Source organism: Myotis daubentonii, chromosome 18 (genome assembly GCF_963259705.1).
Source record: "Myotis daubentonii chromosome 18, mMyoDau2.1, whole genome shotgun sequence".
NCBI lineage: Eukaryota > Metazoa > Chordata > Mammalia > Chiroptera > Vespertilionidae > Myotis > Myotis daubentonii.
The window spans coordinates 31520401-31539128 of record NC_081857.1 but is presented as its reverse complement, the minus strand read 5'-3'; positions in this window follow the sequence as shown (position 1 = coordinate 31539128).

The following is an 18728-nucleotide window of genomic DNA, read 5'->3' as shown; positions in this document are numbered from 1 at the left end:
AAAGTAGGCCCCAGCCCAGCCTGTGTGGCTCAGTGGTGGAGCGTGGGCCCATGCACCCAGAGGTGGTGAGTTGGACTCAGGTCATGACACATGCCCTGTTTGCAGGCTCCATCCCCAGCAGGGGGCATGCAGGAGACAGCCAATTGAGATTGATGTTTCTCTCTCATCCATGTTTCTCTCTTTCCTCGCCCTCTTCCTTCCTCTCTAACAATTAATAAAAACATTTTCTTTTAAAGATAAGACCCCGACTATACAGAAATATATATATAGAGAGGGGAAACTATGGCCTTACTGATTTAAAACTGAATATTAGTGTGGCTAAGTAATTTCAATTGAGGAATGATTTCAAATTCACCTTTATTTCTAATTCATTTTGTTTCCCCCAACAGTACAGTAGAATTATTTGCAAATGGCAGCAATTGATGTATTTTGGCTACCTTCCCAAACACAAACTTACAAATATTGTGCAGAATGCCTAGGAAAAGCAAGTTAGAAGAGCAAGAGCAAAAATAATGTAAATATCTTCAGCATTTAATTCTCAAGTCTGGTATTTGATTTTACCTATTGGAAGGCTAATAGGTTAGTCTGTTACTGTTTCATGGATGTTGATAAAAGACACAAGATTCTTAGGTAAGAGACAAAGGACTCAAAACAAGAAGCAACATGAGCTTCAGCATGTTTGTGTCAATTCCTCTTGTCCCCCAAGTCTCACGGGCTCAGATGAAAGCTTTGCTCTTGGTGGATTTCCATCATGGCTGAGGAACACTGGGCATGGGGAGCCCACCATTTAATCGGAAGCAGTAAGTAAACCTGTTCCTTGTCCTGGAGGAAGACATTATTTCATCCCTCAGAGTCACTCACTATAAACACAGCCCTAGCAAAGAGGAGCCTTGCATTCTTGGCATTCCCAGGAAGATGAGTAGAAGCATTAAAAACCCACCAAGGACTGTCTCTCTCAACATTACTATGTGCCAAACACTGCTAAGATTATCTATAATCTCAGTTAATCCTCACAAACCAATAATGTCCCTATATTATAGATGAATAGCCAGGAATAGAGCGGTGACACAGCTAATAAGCAATGGATGCAGGAGCAGCAACAGGGACACATAGTTAAAAGACAGTCGAAGTTAACTTACAGAGGCCTGATGACTGATAAAAGCCACAAGCAGCCCCCTGAAATAATTTATGAATTATGTAAGGGTTTCCAGGAATTGCTCAGAGGAAGAAAAATAAAAATCCAGTAAAAATAATTAAGATACCTCACAAAATATGAGGATTCAAATTTGTTATATTAGAACATAAAAATTGTGACCTCATAACCAAGCTAATTAAGAAGGGTCTTGATTAGTTACACAATATGGACAAGAATTTAAATAATAATGGCATTTGGGTTGATCATGTAGTATCATTCGGTTTGACCTGAGTGCTGGATGGGAAGAAACATCTCCACGAACGCAAAGCATCAGAAAAAAGAAAAAAGGAGCTTCCACTAAAAGAACTATTTTTTTTTTCATTTGTTTATTTGACAAAAAAGTACTGAATGCCTACTCTGTTCTAGGCTCTGTAATAGTGACTAGGAATACAAAGATCAATACGATGATATCTACTAACTCCATGAAGGGCAGTATGGCAATATGTGAAGGCATGTACTCCTTGATCTAGGGATTCCACTTCTAGGAGTTCATTCTACTCTCACACCTGAACATGTGCGAAATGACATTTTGTGATGTTAGTAATTGCAGTATTGTTTGTGTCCACAGAAGATTGGAAATAACCTGACGTTCATTGATTGAATTATGATACACCCACAATAAAAAACCGAGTAACTAAATAAAGAATAAGGAAGTTGTTTATGTACTGAAATGGCATGGCCACAAGGATACTGTACATAAGTAAGTGGAAAAGAGGCGCAGCACAATCAGGGGGACATATACCATCTTGGTATGAAAGGGGGACCATAGATATGTTTGTATCTCTGGAAGTATTCACACGAAACTGACAACTTGGCCTCTGGGGAGGAGAACCGGACAGCAGAGATGGGGCCAGGGGTAGGAGGGAGACTTTTCCTTTCTGTAATTTCTGAATTTTTGGACAGATGAATGTGTTGCCTGTTCAAAAAATATAAAAAAAATACTTAGAAAGGGTCAGATTGGAGGAAAAGGTGATCGGAGCATCAGCATCAGAAAATAAAATAAGCCATCATTACTGCTCTTGAGAACTCACAGTCTAGCAAGACAGCAGAAAAAAAGGACAACTATAATGGAGACCTTGGCACTCCTGAATAATGAGAGCTGAGCTAGGGGTGCACAAGAGCAGGGGCCTTCAAAGTGAAGCAGCGAATCATGGATGGGAAGAGTTAGGAAGGCAGAGAAGGACAGTGGTGGAAGGCATTTCTGACGAGGGGAACGGTGTGTTCACACAGAGATTTGGACGAATGTGATGTAGTGTGGAAACAGGAAGCAGTTCAGTAGGACTGGAGCATCTTGGGTGGGAGGAGGTGGGCAAGAATCAGATCTGGGACGGCTTCCGTATTGAGTGTCATGCCTAGGAGTTTGAATTTCATCCCTAAGTATTTAGGCGGCCCTGAATGCTTTTAAGCAGAGCAGCCGTATTATCTAATTTGTGCTGCAGAAAGTTTGGAGAACAAAATGAGGTAGATCAGTTAAGAAGTCGCACTGATTCAGGTGAGAACTGATGAAATTCAAACTGGGGCAGTGGTGTTGGAGAGAGAGGATTTAGTCACTTAGATCTCAGGCATGAAGGCGGGGAGGAAAGAATGTCATAAAATTCCCGACTTGGTGCGATTTCCCCAAGACCGGGCATGGAAAGGAAGAGGAAGAGGTTTGCTGGGAAGATAATGAGTTCAGTTTGGGGTATGTTGGAGTTGAGGCCTGCAGGAGACCCAAGAGAAATCGCTCAGCAATTGGTTGGACACATAATGGAAAGGGCTCTGGGCCAGAGCATAGATTTGAAAGCCATGGGCTCTGGGTTATAGGTGGTGGGGAATAAGCATCCCAAGGCAGAGCCTGTGGTGAAATGAGACGAGTGCCAAGGCCAGAACCCAGAGAATGTGCCCCTTCCCTCATTAAGGAGACTTTATGAGGAAGAGGGCCAGGGGAAAGAGAGGAGGCAGAGAGCTGGAGACCAGAGAGAGTTGGGGGGTGGGGTCTTGGAAGGTGATAAAGCTGCTTTTGGAAATAGGACCTGGACAGCATGCAGAGTACTTCCCATCCAAGAGCTTGTTTCGTCCTCACAATGACACGGAAGTAGGAGCATTCACAAGAAGCGAGGCTCAGATAACCAGCAGGCCCCAAGCACACTGCCAGTTCATAGCAGAGCTAAACCTTGGACCCAAATCTTCTGATATCAAGGCCAGGACTTTCTTCACAGTACAGCTTCCTTTTAGTTAAAAAAAAAAAAAAAAAAAGTTTCTCCTACCCTTTGTGATGTAAGAAGTCAGCAGGTTTCAATTAGCTTTTTGTGTAGGAAATATTTAGGTGAGAGTCCCACCTGCTCATATGTCCTTTGGTTCTTGTCCTGCCTCTTCTTGTTCACCCTTGGCTGGTCTAAATTCTACTCATTCTTCAAACTCCAGCTTAAAAAGTCTCTCTATAAAGCCTCCCCTGAGGATTCCAGTTTACTCTGACAGTTCTGTTTTCTAAATTCCTTCGGCAAATACACACCTTCCTGTAGCGCCCTTCACCCCCCAGGCAAGTCATGTGTCATCCCCTCCCCTTGAGTTTGGGCAAGACCTGTGACTTGCTTCTTGGCAATAGGATATGGCAAAGGTGATGATGTGTCACTCACATGATTACAGTTGCATTGCGTTACAGTCCTTAGGAGACTGGAGCAAGAGAGTCCCCAATTGACCTTGAGGAAGAAAACTGCATTGCCGTGAACCGTCTACAGAGAAGGCCCACGGTAGGGAACTGTAGGAGCCTCCGGGAACTGAGATTTGCCCCCACCTGACAGCAAGAAAGTTAGACCCTCGGTCCTATACCTGCAAGAAATTCTGCCAAAAACTACATGAGCTTGAAGGAGGATACTGGGCTGCACTAAGGAACACAGACCAGTCAACACCTTGTTAGGGATGGTGTTGAGACCCTGCAGACGGCCCCGCTAAACTGAGCCCAGACTCCTGACTCACAGACACTGTGAGCAAATCAATGTGTGTTGTTTTAAGCTAATAAATTTGTAGTAGTGCCCTAACCGGTTTGGCTCAGTGGAGAGAGCGTCGGCCTGCGGACTGAAGGGTCCCAGGTTCGATTCTGGTCAAGGGCATGTACCTGGGTTGCGGGCACATCCCCAGTAGGGAGTGTGCAGGAGGCAGCTGATCAATGTTTCTCTCTCATCGATTTTCCTAACTCTCTATCCCTCTCCCTTCTCTGTAAAAAAATCAATAAAATATATATATAAAAAAATTGTAGTAGTTTGTTACATAGCAGTAGATAACGAATGTAGTAACTCCTCTTGCATTTATGGTCAGTGCCACTCAATTTAGACCATAACAGTCGAATAGTTTTACTTTTGCAATCTGATCATAAGCCCCTTGAAAACAAGGAATTTGCCACATGTGACTTGTGCCCTCAGAGTGTATTGCAGGCACAAGAGAAGGAGCTCAACAAGTGTCAATAGAATGTTAGTCCAGAAAAGGACCATAAGGTGGCTAATATCACCTGCTGCGTAGGGACATGGTAGGGATCAAATGAGTAATATGTGGAAAACACCTAACAGAATGTTAAGCACACAGCTTTTATTAATCATTTATTAAATAAATATCACATCCAACCCTATTCCCTCGTTGTGCTGATAAAGAAATGGCCCCCTCCACACACCCTGCAAGAAAAGAAATAGAACCCAGGGAGGAACAATGACTTGTCAAAGGTCACTCCGCAGATCATTTGCCTGAACTCAATCCTCTAAGAACAATTAAACGGCTTGTGTGAGGCAATACGGCATGCCCTTGCCTGCGGATTTGGGGATTGAAGAAAACCAAAAAAAAGGGGGGGGGGCTTTTTTAGGCTGTTGCCCTAATTCTGACTCCTCTTTCCTCTTCATTACCTTTTTGCACTTCTCCCATGAAGACCACATGAAAAATTACTCTTTTAGTAAATCGAGTAACTGATTTGCAAGAGTGGATAGTCCCTAGAGACTAGAGAGGATTTATTAGTCAAGATTCCTTTAGTTGCAAGTGACATAAACTAGCTTAAGCAAAAACAGGGAATTCTTTCGTAGCTGCTTAGTGTGCGATTATCATTATGTTAGTTCTCTATCAGCCTTCTGCAGTTGTAGAATCTCAAAGCCCTTTTTCTGGTCACCATGTCATGCCCTTGTCTTCTACTTGACGACACACGACTTCACTGAGGTTGGCTGGGTTTCCCACTGGGGAGAAAGCTCTTACAGCTACACTGGCTGACTTTCTTTCTGTCATTCCCTTTCACCACACCTGACTGTCATGTTTCAGAGGGCCATTCCCAACCGACAATGTTCACCACCCTTCCACTGGTGACTCCCTAGGCAATTGTCCCTCTGTGAGCTATGTCTCTTCATTTTCTTCAGGCCTCCCTCCTTTTTGTCAAAATCAACCTCTGTTTTCTTGTCCTAGAAATCAACTCCCAGAGTCAGCAGTTGAGAAATAACGCTGTGGTTTGGGCGATCTCATAACAAAATAATGTCTTCTGCATCGTTAGCATTATCCAGTGGGAAAAGGTGTGAGACTTGGGCCCTCTGCATTAGTTCCTGTTTAGTTTTAATTCTTAATGTGTGTTTAGTGTGCTTTTGGCTGCAAGTACAGAAAACTCAAAAGTGTTTTAAACAATAAGGAAATTTGCCCTGGCTGGTTTGGTTTAGTGGATAGAGCATTGGCCTTCGGACTGAAGGGTCCCAGCTCAATTCCAGTCAAGGGCACATGCCAGGGTTGCGGGCTCAATCCCCATTAGGGAGCATGCAGGAGGCAGCCGATCAATAATTCTCTCTCATCATTGATATCTTTCTCTCTCTCTCTCTCTCTCTCTCTCTCTCTCTCTCTCTCTCTCTCCTGCACTCCCTCTCTGAAGTCAATAAAAATATATATTTTTAAAAAATAAACAAAAGGAAATTTATGATCTCACATAAATAGCAAGATTCACAGTGGGTATTCCAGAGTTGGTTAATTCATCCATTCATTCATATCATAAAGGATCCAGATTCCTTCCATCTCTCTCCTCTGCCATCTTCAGTGTATTGTCTGGCTCATTCCTCTCATGGTGGCAAAGTGGCTGCTGAGCACCAGGCATCACCTACACACATGGCCACCACATTGAAAAACAGCAAATAGCAAGCTGCTTCTTGCGTCTATTCGTAAAAGTAAAGAAACCCTCTTTGGAAGCCTTGCGTCAACTTTCATGCCTTGTGGGCCAAAAGTTTATCACCTGCTGATCTTCTACACCAGTCATTGGCAAAGGAACTGAAATGACTATGGTTGATTCAAACTAATCGAGGTATATCCTGGGGCGAAGAGTAGCCACTTGCCTGTGTGCATAGCTGGCCAGTGAATCAAGAACAGAACGGGCTCTGCCAAAAGAAAGAGGATGGGAGGAAGGGAGTACGAGGAGGATAAATTTGGATTAAGCAGCCAATTGTATCTGATGCACTTATCTTCTCTTCAACTTGGTTTCTCCAGCTGCAACCTAGAGATGGTGACACCTACTTCATCTATCTATGGAGATACTTCAAGAAATAATATTTCTGCAGGGCACACTTATGAAAATAGTTTCATTAAACAACAGTGAGGCAATGCTACAACATAGATGAACCTTGAAGAGACATTATGTTAAGTGAAATCAGCCAGTCACCGGAGGACAAATATTGTATGATTATTCTTATATGAGATTCCTAGAGTAGTCAAATTCATACCCAAAGTAGAATGGTGGTTGCCAGGAGCTGGGAAGAGGAGGAAATGGGTAGTTGTTGTTTAATGGGTGTGGAGTTTCAGTTGGGGAAGATGAAAAAGTTATGGAGATGGTTGGTGGTGATGGTCACACAACAATATGAATGTACAGAATGCCACAGAATTGTACAATCAAAACTGGTTAAAATGGCTTTATGTTATACCAGCGGTTCTCAACCTGTGGGTCGCGACCCCTTTGGAGGTTGAACGACCCTTTCACAGGGGTCGCCTAAGACCATCGGAAAACACATATAGAATTACATATTGTTTTTGTGATTAATCACTATGCTTTCATTATGTTCAATTTGTAACAATGAAATTGGGGGTCATCACAACATGGGGAACTGTATTAAAAGGTCACGGCATTAGGAAGGTTGAGAACCACTGTGTTATATGTACATTTTATCACCCCCAAAAAATTTTTTTAATAAAACTGAAGCTATTTAAGATATAGAGAAAAGGAATTGTTCTAAACTTGACAACGTACAATATAAATTCATGGTTCTCACTACTAACTGTAATGTTGGACTTTTGTCTGTTTTAATTAGTGGGTGGTAACCCTTTCCCAGCCTCATCAATCACTTCTTTCCCTGTCATGTTCCATTTCTCCCTTTCTCCTTAAACCATGACTGTTTTCACTGAATCGCAGAGCAAGACTTTCCGCCCCCAAAAATGCCCTGCAAGGAAACCCCCTGAGCAGAATAGAATCAGCTGCCACCCCACGGACTGTCCCCTTGGAGGTTACGTGCAGCTGTCGTCCTTCGTTTCCTAGTCCTCCTTCTATAGCTGGCTCTCCCCGCATCCATACCAAGAGCCTTGGGGACAAGGAGGCAGAGAGGAGACTCGGATCCAGAGAGGAGCACGAGCACCAGTGGGTGTTGGCAGCTCTTGCAGAATCTATTTACTGCCAACACATATGTACTAATATTTACTGATCTCGCAGATGTTCGCAAATGAGGCGAAGCTGTGAGGAGCTGTGCAGAGAAGTGACAACTCTGTATCCAGCCCCAGCACTCCTGCACGGCTGGGCCAGGTAATCCCACCTGAATCGACCAAAGTCCTCACCCCCACCCCATGTCTGGTGCCCAGAGCTGAGTTCTATCATGTAAACTTGAAATCAAAGGTCTCTATTCATATGTAACCTACTCACTCCAGTCTCTTCCAAAAAATATCATAGATTATGAAGATCTTTTAACACGGAGCATCCACCACTCCCTTAAATTCACATCCCAGAGGTTAATCACACTATCAGAAGGCCCCTCCTTACCTGTGATGTGTAATTAAAATAGATTCTAGGCAACTGGCGTCCAGCGAGAATGATGCATGGCCTCCAGCGCACAAACACGGAATGTTAGCAACCAGGCGTCCGCATTGAGCTCCTGGTACGAGGGCTCCCTCCAGAAATGATTTTCTTTTGTTCAGTGACCCTGGTCAGTCACCTGCAAACCGCCTGCTGGGTCCAGAAAAGGGAATCCATTTCTGTTCAGCTGCCATTGACTGAGTACCCACCGTGTGCCAGGCACTGGGCCAGGACCGGGGACACAGAGATAAATCCTCAGCCCCTGCCCTTTAGGAATTCCTGGGTCGGGGTGAAGGGAGAGGCATATATGGAAACAACAACAACAACAATGGTTTTACAGCGTGGTAAGTTTTGTACCAGCTGCTATGGGAACACGGATGAAGGATGAATAATTTTCTGGGGAGTGTCTGGGGAACCAGGGAAAGACTTCACCACACAGTGTCATTTGCATGGGGTTTGGAAGGATGAGTAAAAACGTGCTAGAAGGATAAGGCAGGGGAAAGAATTCCAGGCAGAGGGGACAGCATATGCAAAGGCAGAGAGGGAAGGAAGGACGTGGTGTGTTTGGGAAACACTGGCCATGGGGCAGCGGTCCAGGAATGAGGCTGGAGGAGTGAGGCAGTGAGCAGCTTACGCCCCATCATCATCCCTCCATCGCCCTGGGGGTGGGGGAGAACAAGTGGCAGCTCTAGCCTTCTTGGTGGTGAGTGTTTCTATGTGAAGATCCTATCTTTGCCTTCTTGTTCTGTGGATGTTCTGCGTCTTTTGTAAGATTGTAATCTAATGGGAACTGTCTTTTCAAGGAATCAAGATTGGTTGTCTCTGAAAAGGCCCTTGGACAGGTCACTGGGGATCTTTGGGCCATTGTATGATCTGAAATGTGATGATTGCTGATTAGAACTCTGCGGAGCCTGATATTTGATAGAGGAGGGAATGGGGCTCAGCATGGTAGCATAAGCCAGGCCAGCGCCCAGCCCTCCTTACCGCCCTCACTGAGCTTCCTCTCCTTCCTTTTATACCCGGAAGGTGCCCAGGCTGATGCCCTTCGCTCAGTAGACACGTGACAATTCTGGTTATTTCATCTTCTCCAGAAAAAAAAAAAAATATAGTGTATGGCTTGGCTGAGCTTTCTGGAAACTTCCACAACCAGTTCTCTCCTGAGTAAGGGCTTCTTAAACAGGAGCAAAATGAACTGAAACTTTGCAAGAACCCCAGGAAATGCTGGTCTAACACAGGAGCCTTACAAATGAGTTTTTAAAATCATCTTACAGCAACTTAAACTAGGACAGGGATATATTTTCAGTTTTTCATAAAATATTTACTTTCTTAGAATCCAATTTCGTTTTAGTCCTGGTCTTTTATCTTTCTGATACTAGACTTAATTTGCAGAACTGCTCCCCGGTCTCACCCCAACCTGGCTGGCTGCCCTTTGCCAAAGAAGTGCGTTTGTGATTTACACCAGGGAAACTCCAGGGATCCAGGGGACGCCTGAGGAGAGAGCCTGCTGGTCTTTCCGGGGCCACGTGGAAAGGAGGACCTGCTGCCCTCTTGTGGCTGAAACGTGCGGTGCAGTAATTCCTCCACTTGGCCAATGTTAAAAATCTTCATGTTTTCAGGTTCACTGGCTGACTAAATGTGGTCTGGTTAGGAGTATCCAGTCCCAGAGCCCTTATTCTCAGCCACAGATGTGGCTGGAAGTGATCAACACAAAACTATGTGTAAGGATCCTATGTAGCATGTCTGGCACACAGCAGACGCTAAAAATGCGAATTATTAAATCACAGCACTGAGAATAAGGGACTGGGTTGCCTATGACCAGGTCCTGGCTCTACACGTCCTACCTATGCATCCTTACTGTCCCCATGTGTCCATTTCCTCATCTGTAAAATGGGAATGAGATGATAGCGCCTGGCACATTGTGAGCACTCAGTAAACGTTGTTATTAAGTAGACGTCATTGCCTTCATTTTATGGATGTGGAAATTAAAGAGGAGAGAGATTAAATAACTTTTCCAAACCAGCATGGCCAGTAAATGACAGATCTAAGATTACAAGCAAGATCCAAAGCCCATGCTGACTCCTTAAGGTGTACGCTTCGCTATTCCCCCCTTGTTGAATGACTGACTAAATACAAGAACAAATGAATAAATGAACTACTGCTGAAGGCAATGCTAAAAGTTGGAATTGACCCTTACATGGGGAGGATATTAGTACTCAGGATCTGCCTCTCTTCCTCACTTTCTGAAACAAACTGAGTAGATTAAAACAATTTAAAAAAAAAAAAAAAGAAAGAAACGAGTGAGCACCTTCTTCAGCAGAGGAGAATACAGGTTTCTACTAGATCAGTGAGGACTTACTAAGCATCTACTTTGTGGCAGTACTAGGGCCAGGCACTCTGGGGCTAGAGATGTCCCTGACACTTCAAAGCTTACAATCTAGTTAGGGAAACAAACATATGCAAAGCCTGGATTATAGTGTTACAACTATTACATCCTAAAACCAGGTGAAATGGATGATTTGTGTTAATTGAGTTCAGAAAGGAAACACACAGCAGGCCTTGAGAATCCTGGGAAGGCTTCCTGGAAGAGCAATTCAGGCTGAGTCCTGAAGCATGAGTAACTTTCTTTGATGTTATCGTTTATTCTTTCCTTTCCATCTCCTACATCCAGCTGGTCAGTCACAAAGGCCTCTCGGTTCTTTCCAAATGACTCACACCAGTGCCTTCCTTCCAGGTCAGCAGCCATTAACCCAGCTCAGTTCCTCATTACTTCGTACCTAAGGTGTCTTCATAGTCTATCCACTTGTTTCTTTGCTCCCTCCTTTACCTTTTCAATCCACACCATCCACCTCTTTTGGATTAGCCTTCCTAGTTTACCATGTCACTCCTATGATTCATTCATTCCAACTTCCCTTCACTAATATTTATTAAGCACCTACTATGCGCCAGGCATCACTCTTCACTCTTCTATACACTAGGGACACGCCACTCTTCTAAGTACTAGGGATTCAGTGTTGAACAAGACAAACAAGGAAGATCCCTGCCCGCTCTGGAATGTACATACTAATTTTTAAAAAACTCCAATGGAGACCTGTTGCTTTCAAGGTTAGAATCCAGACACCCCTGGCAAGGCCCACCTTATTTGTCCCCCAGTCCCCTTAGCCTCCCCCCACTTTCCAGTAGGATTCTTCAGCGGGACTCACTGTCCCCCACACATTCTACATTTATCTCCAGTTCCTTGGACCTACCTGCCCAAATCCTCAGGGCCCGGTTGGAAGTCCACATCCTCCCCACTTCCTCGGACAGCGCTATTTGCTTCTCTCGTATTAGCATTTCACCTGTTACATGATCACATTATCATTCACCTACTCCCCCGGGGCGGTTTTTCTCCCACCCACCTGACAAGATTGCAAGTGCTGGAGGGCCACAACCCCTGTTCTCTATTTTTCCATCCTGACCTCCCCAGCACCTGGCACAATATTGTGCAAATAACGGTGTGTGTTTTTTCCCCTCTTCCTCCTCTTTCTCTTTGTTCTCTCCTAACAATAACACTAACGTCTGTGAACATCTTACAAACTGCTTTCATATACATTATCTTCCATAAGCTGCACAATACCGGTATATCAATTATCAATACATATTGAGTGGATGAATAGGTCAAAAGAGGAAGGCATTCCAGGGGAAGTAAATAACACCAGCAAACGCACAAAGACAGGAATGATCGGCATGAGCAGCAGGCAGTGCGGGAGCACAGCCCTGCTGGACAGAGAAGAGTGAACACCAGAGGGAATTTGGGAAATGAAGACTAAAGGTAACAAAAAACAAACAGACAAACAAATTCTACTTCACTAACATGGTTAACAGTTAGCTGTATTTATTTATTTATTTTTAAAGTAAAATATAATATTATTGACTCACATAAATGCAGTCATTGGCTTTGTAACCCAGCAGTTTATGGTATATTTAAAAATTGAATATATTCTTTTTATTAAAGTACTAGGGGCCCAGTGCACAAATTCGTGCACCTTGAAAGGAACTGTGGGCCGCAGGGCTGCGGTAGGTACAGGGGCGGGTCTCAGCCCATCCTCCATGCCCTGCCTGGCCCCTCCCGCCACAGCCCCTGGTCCCCTGTCTGCCTGCAGCCTCTCCCACACACTGACAGTGCCGCCCTGCTCACACCCACTGACGGCGGGCGCAGAGCGATTGGGGCCAGAGCCAGCAGTGGGTGCAAGCAGGGCTGGCGCTGGCAGCAGGAGCGAGTACCAGGTGGGACCACGGTGCACGGGAGCAAAGAATTTTCAGTAACCACCAGAAGCTCACCCAGATGACAGTGACTGGTGCCCTGCCTTGGTCTGGCGCCCTCAGCTCACCTGCTCCACCATCCCACTGCAGCCGATGCCCGCCATGTTCTGGGTGTGCCTCCTGGTGGTCAGCACACGTCATAGGCACCGGTTGTTCAGTTGTTCCGCCATTCGGTCTATTTGCATATTAGGGTTTTATATAGATGGATAGTTGACATACAATATTATATACAATATTATATTAGTTTCAGGTATACAACATAGTGTGTCTACACTTATATACCTTATGATGTGGTAAGTTTAGTAACCATCTGTCACCGTAAAGTTACTACATTATTGACTAGATTCCCCATGCTGTAAATTACATCCCCGTGACTTATTTTATAACTGGGAGTTTGTACCTCTTAATCCCCTTCACCTTTTTCACCCATCCCCCAGTCCCTTCCCTAATGGCAAACATCAGTTTGTTCTCTGTATCTAGGAGTCTGTTTCTGTTTTGTTTGTTTGTGTTGGTTTTTTGTGGGGTTTTTTTTAGATTCCACATGTAAGTAAAATCATACAGTATTTGTCTTATTATGTCTGATTTATTTCACTTAGCATAATATCATCTAGGTCCATCCATGTTGTTGCAAATGGCAAGATTTCACTTTTTTATTGATGAATAATATTCCATCGTATATATGTACCACATCTTCTTTATCCAATCATCCGTCGATGGACTCCTAGGTTGCTTCCATATCTTGGCTATTGTGAGTAACGCTGCAATGATGATAGGGCTGCATATATCTTTGCAAATGAGTGTTTTCATTTTCTTTGGATAAATACCCAGAAGTGGAACAGCTCTAATTTTAATTTTTTGAGGAACTCTTTCCCACAGTGGTTGCACCAATTTACATTCCCACCAACAGTTCCCTTTTCTCCACATCCTCGCCACTTGTCATTTGTTGATTTTTTTATAATAGCCATTCTGACAAGTGTGAGAGATGTAGTTCTTTCTAGCCTTTTTAGAAACAGTTTTTCTTTCTCAAAGCTGTAATAAGTGTCCATAAAATTATGCGTCCTACTTTTTTCACTTAACATTCTAAGCACAGTCCCCTGATGCGACATAGTCTTCAGAAAGGCCGTTTGCAGTGAATGCGGAATGTTCCAGAACGGCTGCATCTGAAAAGTGCTTAGCCATCGCTCGATTGTAGGACACGTTTCCCATTTTACACCATTCCCAGCACTGCAACAGCCTCTTGTGCAGGGAGAAGAAATGGAACAAAACTGGGTCTTAGGTAAGACCTCAAAGTGCTCTACGAAGGCTCACCTGAGCCCAGAGCGTCTCTAGACGTTTCTGTCATCTGAGCCAGTAAAATTGATCCTCTATTGCTTAAGCCAATTGGAGTTGTATTCTCTCTGACTTGTAACCCACATCATCCCACCTAACTAAAGGGCTACGAAGGCAGGATCACACTTGTTTTGCTTACTGCTGCACAGAGTAGGTGCTTAATAAATACATGTAGGTGAAAACATATGAACTATTTTCTTTTAAAACTGATTTTATAGAGAGAAGGAGGGAGAGGGAGAGAGAGAGAGAGAGAGAGAGAGAGAGAGAGAGAGAGAGAGAGAGAGAGAGAGAAGAGAGAGAGAGAGAGAAAGAGAGAAAGAGAGAAAGAAATATCAATCTGTTGCCTCCTGCATGGGCCCCAACCAGGGATTGAACCCGCAACCCAGGAATGTGCCCTGACCAGGAATCAAACCAGCAAACTTTCCAACTGAACCAAACCAGCCAGAGCAAGAATATAAACTCTTACCCTGATCGTGATCTAGAAGGAATTTAGTATTTTTTTATCAATTTGTTTGATTTTTTCAATAAAAATGTTGCCTCTTCCTCATATTTACCACTAATAATCCTTATTCACTTGACCTTCTTTCGTGTTTTAACCCAGAAGTTTTACATTTTTATGAACTAAAATATTTTCCTTCATGACCTTTATTTTTTGAGATATAGTTGACATATATCTTCATGACCTTTAATACTAAAATTCTAAATGGAGCTCCTCTCAGAGTAGATATTCAATTGTATTTTCTTCTAGTTTCTCTACAGTTAAATTGTATTATTTACTTTACCTAGAATTTATTTAGGTGTACAGTTTGAGGTTAGAGGTTTCGGTTTTGGTTTTTAACATCTTGGCCAACTGTTCTAATGCATTTCCCCCGACTAGTTGCAATGCTTCTTTTGTTCTTTTAAAATGCTTATATGAAATTGGGTCTATTTCTGCCTAGCCAATCTGTTAAATTGATGTATAACTGGATAATGTTTTTGGGGTCTTTTCCTGCTGCCAATTTAGCCATCTTCAAAATTTTCTTTGCCATCTTCCCTGTTTATTCTTCCAGATGAATTTAAAAATAATTATGTCCTATTCTAAAAAGACTCTATTGTGATTTTTACTGTAATTACATGAAGCCTAAAAATAAATCAAGGAAGAATTGACATCTTTACCATTTTAACTTTGCCACCCAGGGAAGTTTTTCTTCTTGAAGTTTTCCCATATTTCTCAACAAAATCTGGTTGTTTTCTTCACTTAGATCATTCACCTTCAAATAAAGGTTATTTCTGCGGATTTTCTATTTTAGGTTGTTTTCTAATTGGGCTGTTACGGGGGTCTATAGGGAAACTTGCTAACTTGACGACTGTCCAGTTGACACTAATTGTCAAGGCATTCTGGTTTTCTGAGCTGACTCCCTCCAGGTCTGAATTATGACCTCTGGAGTTAGACAAGTAAAACTGCTGGTCCCTCCACAGGACAAATTTCCATTCCTTGGCCGACTGCTATCAAGTTTTCCCTCAGCCTTCCTTTGTCCTGGATAAACAACCCCAAGGGATAGTGTGACAGCAGTATTTGGGGAAGATTCAAATGACAGCAGTGAGGAGGGTAGATTTGGGGCAGGTTAGACCAGAAGGTGAGGAACCAGTGAGGACTGGCTTCATGGTAATCCAAGCTTAAAGGCCGTCTAAGACAAGGCTGAGAACGTGGAAAGGGGCAAGTCTGAGAGAGATTTCAAAAGAGGAAACATTAGGACATGTTGACAAGCGGGATATAAGGGACAAAGGAATGAAGAGAACAGTCAGAGATGACTTTAAACATTCTAGCCTGAGCCCTGGCCAGTTGGCTCAGTTGGTTAGAGCGTCGTCTCGTACAGCAAAAGGTTATGGGTTTGATTCCTGGTCAGCGCAACCAATGGATGTTTCTCTCTCTCTCTCCCTTTCTCTTTCTTCTCTTTAAAAAAAAAAAAATCAATAAAAACATCCTCGGGTGAGGATTAAAAAGAAAATAAAAATTTCTAGCCTGAATCACTGAAGAGAGTGAGAGAGACTGAATAGGACTTAGTCAAGGTTTGTGCTATAAACCAGTTGTGAAATAACAGAAAAACTACAGATCGGTCTCTGCCCCTGGTTTCTGACAGAGGGCTCCTAAAACCCTTGTAATTTAAGTCATAGGGCAGTAGGAGCATCTTTCGTTGAGGAGACTCTGGGTGGGCTCTGGACGGGGGCTGGTCACCAAAAAGACCAAGCCATGATTAGAGCCTTGGAATTTGCAGCCCCACCCCCTATCCTCCAGAGAGGGAGAGGGCCTGGAAACGGAGTTACTCGTTGATCACGCCTACATGCGGAAGCCTCCCGAACACCCCAACAGCATGAGGGTTAGAGAGCTTCCGAGTTGGTGAACACATCCACTTCGGGAAGGTGACACAGGCCGACCCCACGGGGAGTGAAGCTCCTGCACCCCGGACCCTCCCAGACCTCACTTATTTATCTCTTCATCTGATGTCCACCTGTATCCTTGATCAGGTCCCTTAATAAGCTGGTCAATGTGTCGCCCTGAGCTCTGTGAGCCTCGCTAGCAAATTAATCAAAGTCGGAGGAAGGAGGGAGCATGGGAACCGCCGACTTGTAGCCAAGTTGGACAGAAGTAGTGGGTAACCTGGCGACCTTCTCCTTGCAATGGGGTCTGAAGTTGGGGGTGGGGGCAGTCTGTGGGGCTGAGTCCTTAACCTGTGGGGTCTGACACTATCTCCAGGTCAGAATTGAGTAAAACTGTAGGACTCCCAGCTGGTGTCCCAGAGAATCGCTTGGTGCGGAGAAAGAGGCTGCACATATTCAGAAGTGTTTCTGTGTGAGTAGTAAGAACAGGAGACACACAGGGTTAAAAAAAAAAAAGTTTTTCCTAAACACCAGTGTTTTTCAAAAATTTCCCCCCTCAATAATATATTTTATACAGCTGGCCAGTTCACACACAAACACACATAGATAGACATAATACAGATAGAAGGGTCCCCAAACTCCTGCAGACATATGCAAGCTTGGGCCCGGAACACTAGCAAGAGGGAGGGAGGCAAGGCCTAGGCCAGGGGTGGGCAAACTTTTTGACTCGAGGGCCACAATGGGTTCTTAAACTGGACCGGAGGGCCGGAACAAAAGCATGGATGGAGTGTTTGTGTGAACTAATGTAAATTCAAAGTAAACATCATTACATAAAAGGGTACGGTCTTTTTTTTTTTTAGTTTTATTCATTTCAAACGGGCCAGATCCGGCCCGCGGGCCGTAGTTTGCCCACAGCTGGCCTAGGCGTATCATTGGCCCTGAATTGATAAAGTCCTGAGGACGAATGACTTCCTTGCCCTCAGCTGTCTGAGATCCTACGGTGTAAGACTTGGCCACCAACACCCTGCCAGGAAATTAATTACCTTGCCACCATCTACCCTCAACCCCAGGTGCCAGAAGGTTCCAGGGGAAGATTCCGGCAGAAAGGCCACACACTTTTTAGAGTTCAAAGTAGATCTCCCTGCCAACCCACAGAGCACACGGAGCTGAAATGGCTCACCTTTCAAAAACATCTCATTTAGCCTCAGCCTCGATGAGGATTTTCCTTGGAGAAAGGAGGGGGCTACAGGATGTTTGGGTCTCCAACTTTGAGTTTCAAGGCCATGGTGCTTGGAATTGGGACAGGGACGACAGGAAACAATTTCTCCTTGCAAAGCTCGAGTCCTAAATTGAAGCGTGGAAAAGAGGCCAGCGGCCCTAGGCTAACATCTGCTGTTGGGTCAGAGCCTGGACTAGCTCAGGCCCAAGCTCCGCAACACTTGGCCCTGAGGAGCGGAGGGGAAAGACGGGGGGAACCCAGGGATTATTAGAGGACCCACGAATAGCAGCAACACAATTTGAAGAGCTGATTAAGGAGGGAAGGCAGCCTTTTCTTCCCCAGGGGGCATTACCCTCCCGGGTCAAATGATCATGTCAGAGCATCTTTCCAGAGTAAATCTTGGAACATTTCATAGCGAAAGGTTTTCTAAATAGAGATGAAAGGGAGCAAATCCACTTCTGGCTTCAGAAAGTTCGTTTCTGAAATGTCCCGATGCCCCCTTTGGTTGACGTACCATGTCCCTGTCGGGATCCTTCTGTTCGGGGGAGGGAGCAAAGGAGAGGTGGGAGGACAGGAGCAGTAGCTCCGGAGGCGAGCTGCTTTTCCCACGGGAGCCGGAGCTCCCGGTTTAGGTTTACAGGAGGCTGCGGATGGCTGCGTGTCTGGGCAGCTCTCAGCACCCGGCTCGGAGAGCCTGGCCTTCATGGCAAAGGTCCCAGGGAGCCAGGCTCAATCTCCCTCCACGGAATGTCCAAGAGGCACAGAAGAGTTGGCCTAATAAGGCCATAGAGGGGCCACTGAAGTCAGGAACCGCGTCCTCATACACTGCCTGGGCCCTGTGCCTTATCTCATTCTCCTCTGGTCCCCATCCTTCCTCCATCTCCAATTGGAAAGCTTGCAAGATGTAAACTACCTTTCCCTCGACTACTCACTCCTCCCAGAGGCCCTCCTTAGCCTCTATGGCAAGCCCCTGCCCCTTTTGGTGGTGATACATCTAAACCAGAGGTTCTCAACCTGTGGGTCGCGACCCCTTTGGGGGTCAAACGACCCTTTCACAGGGGTCGCCTAAGACCATCGGAAAACACATATATAATTACATATTGTTTTTGTGATTAATCACTATGTTTTAATTATGTTCAGTTTGTAACAATGAAATTGGGGGTCACCACAACATGAGGAACTGTATTAAAGGGTCGCGGCATTAGGAAGGTTGAGAACCACTGATCTAAACTCTAGGAAATACACACCAGAGGCACTTTTTTTTTTTTTTAAATCCAAGGAAACTCTCAGTG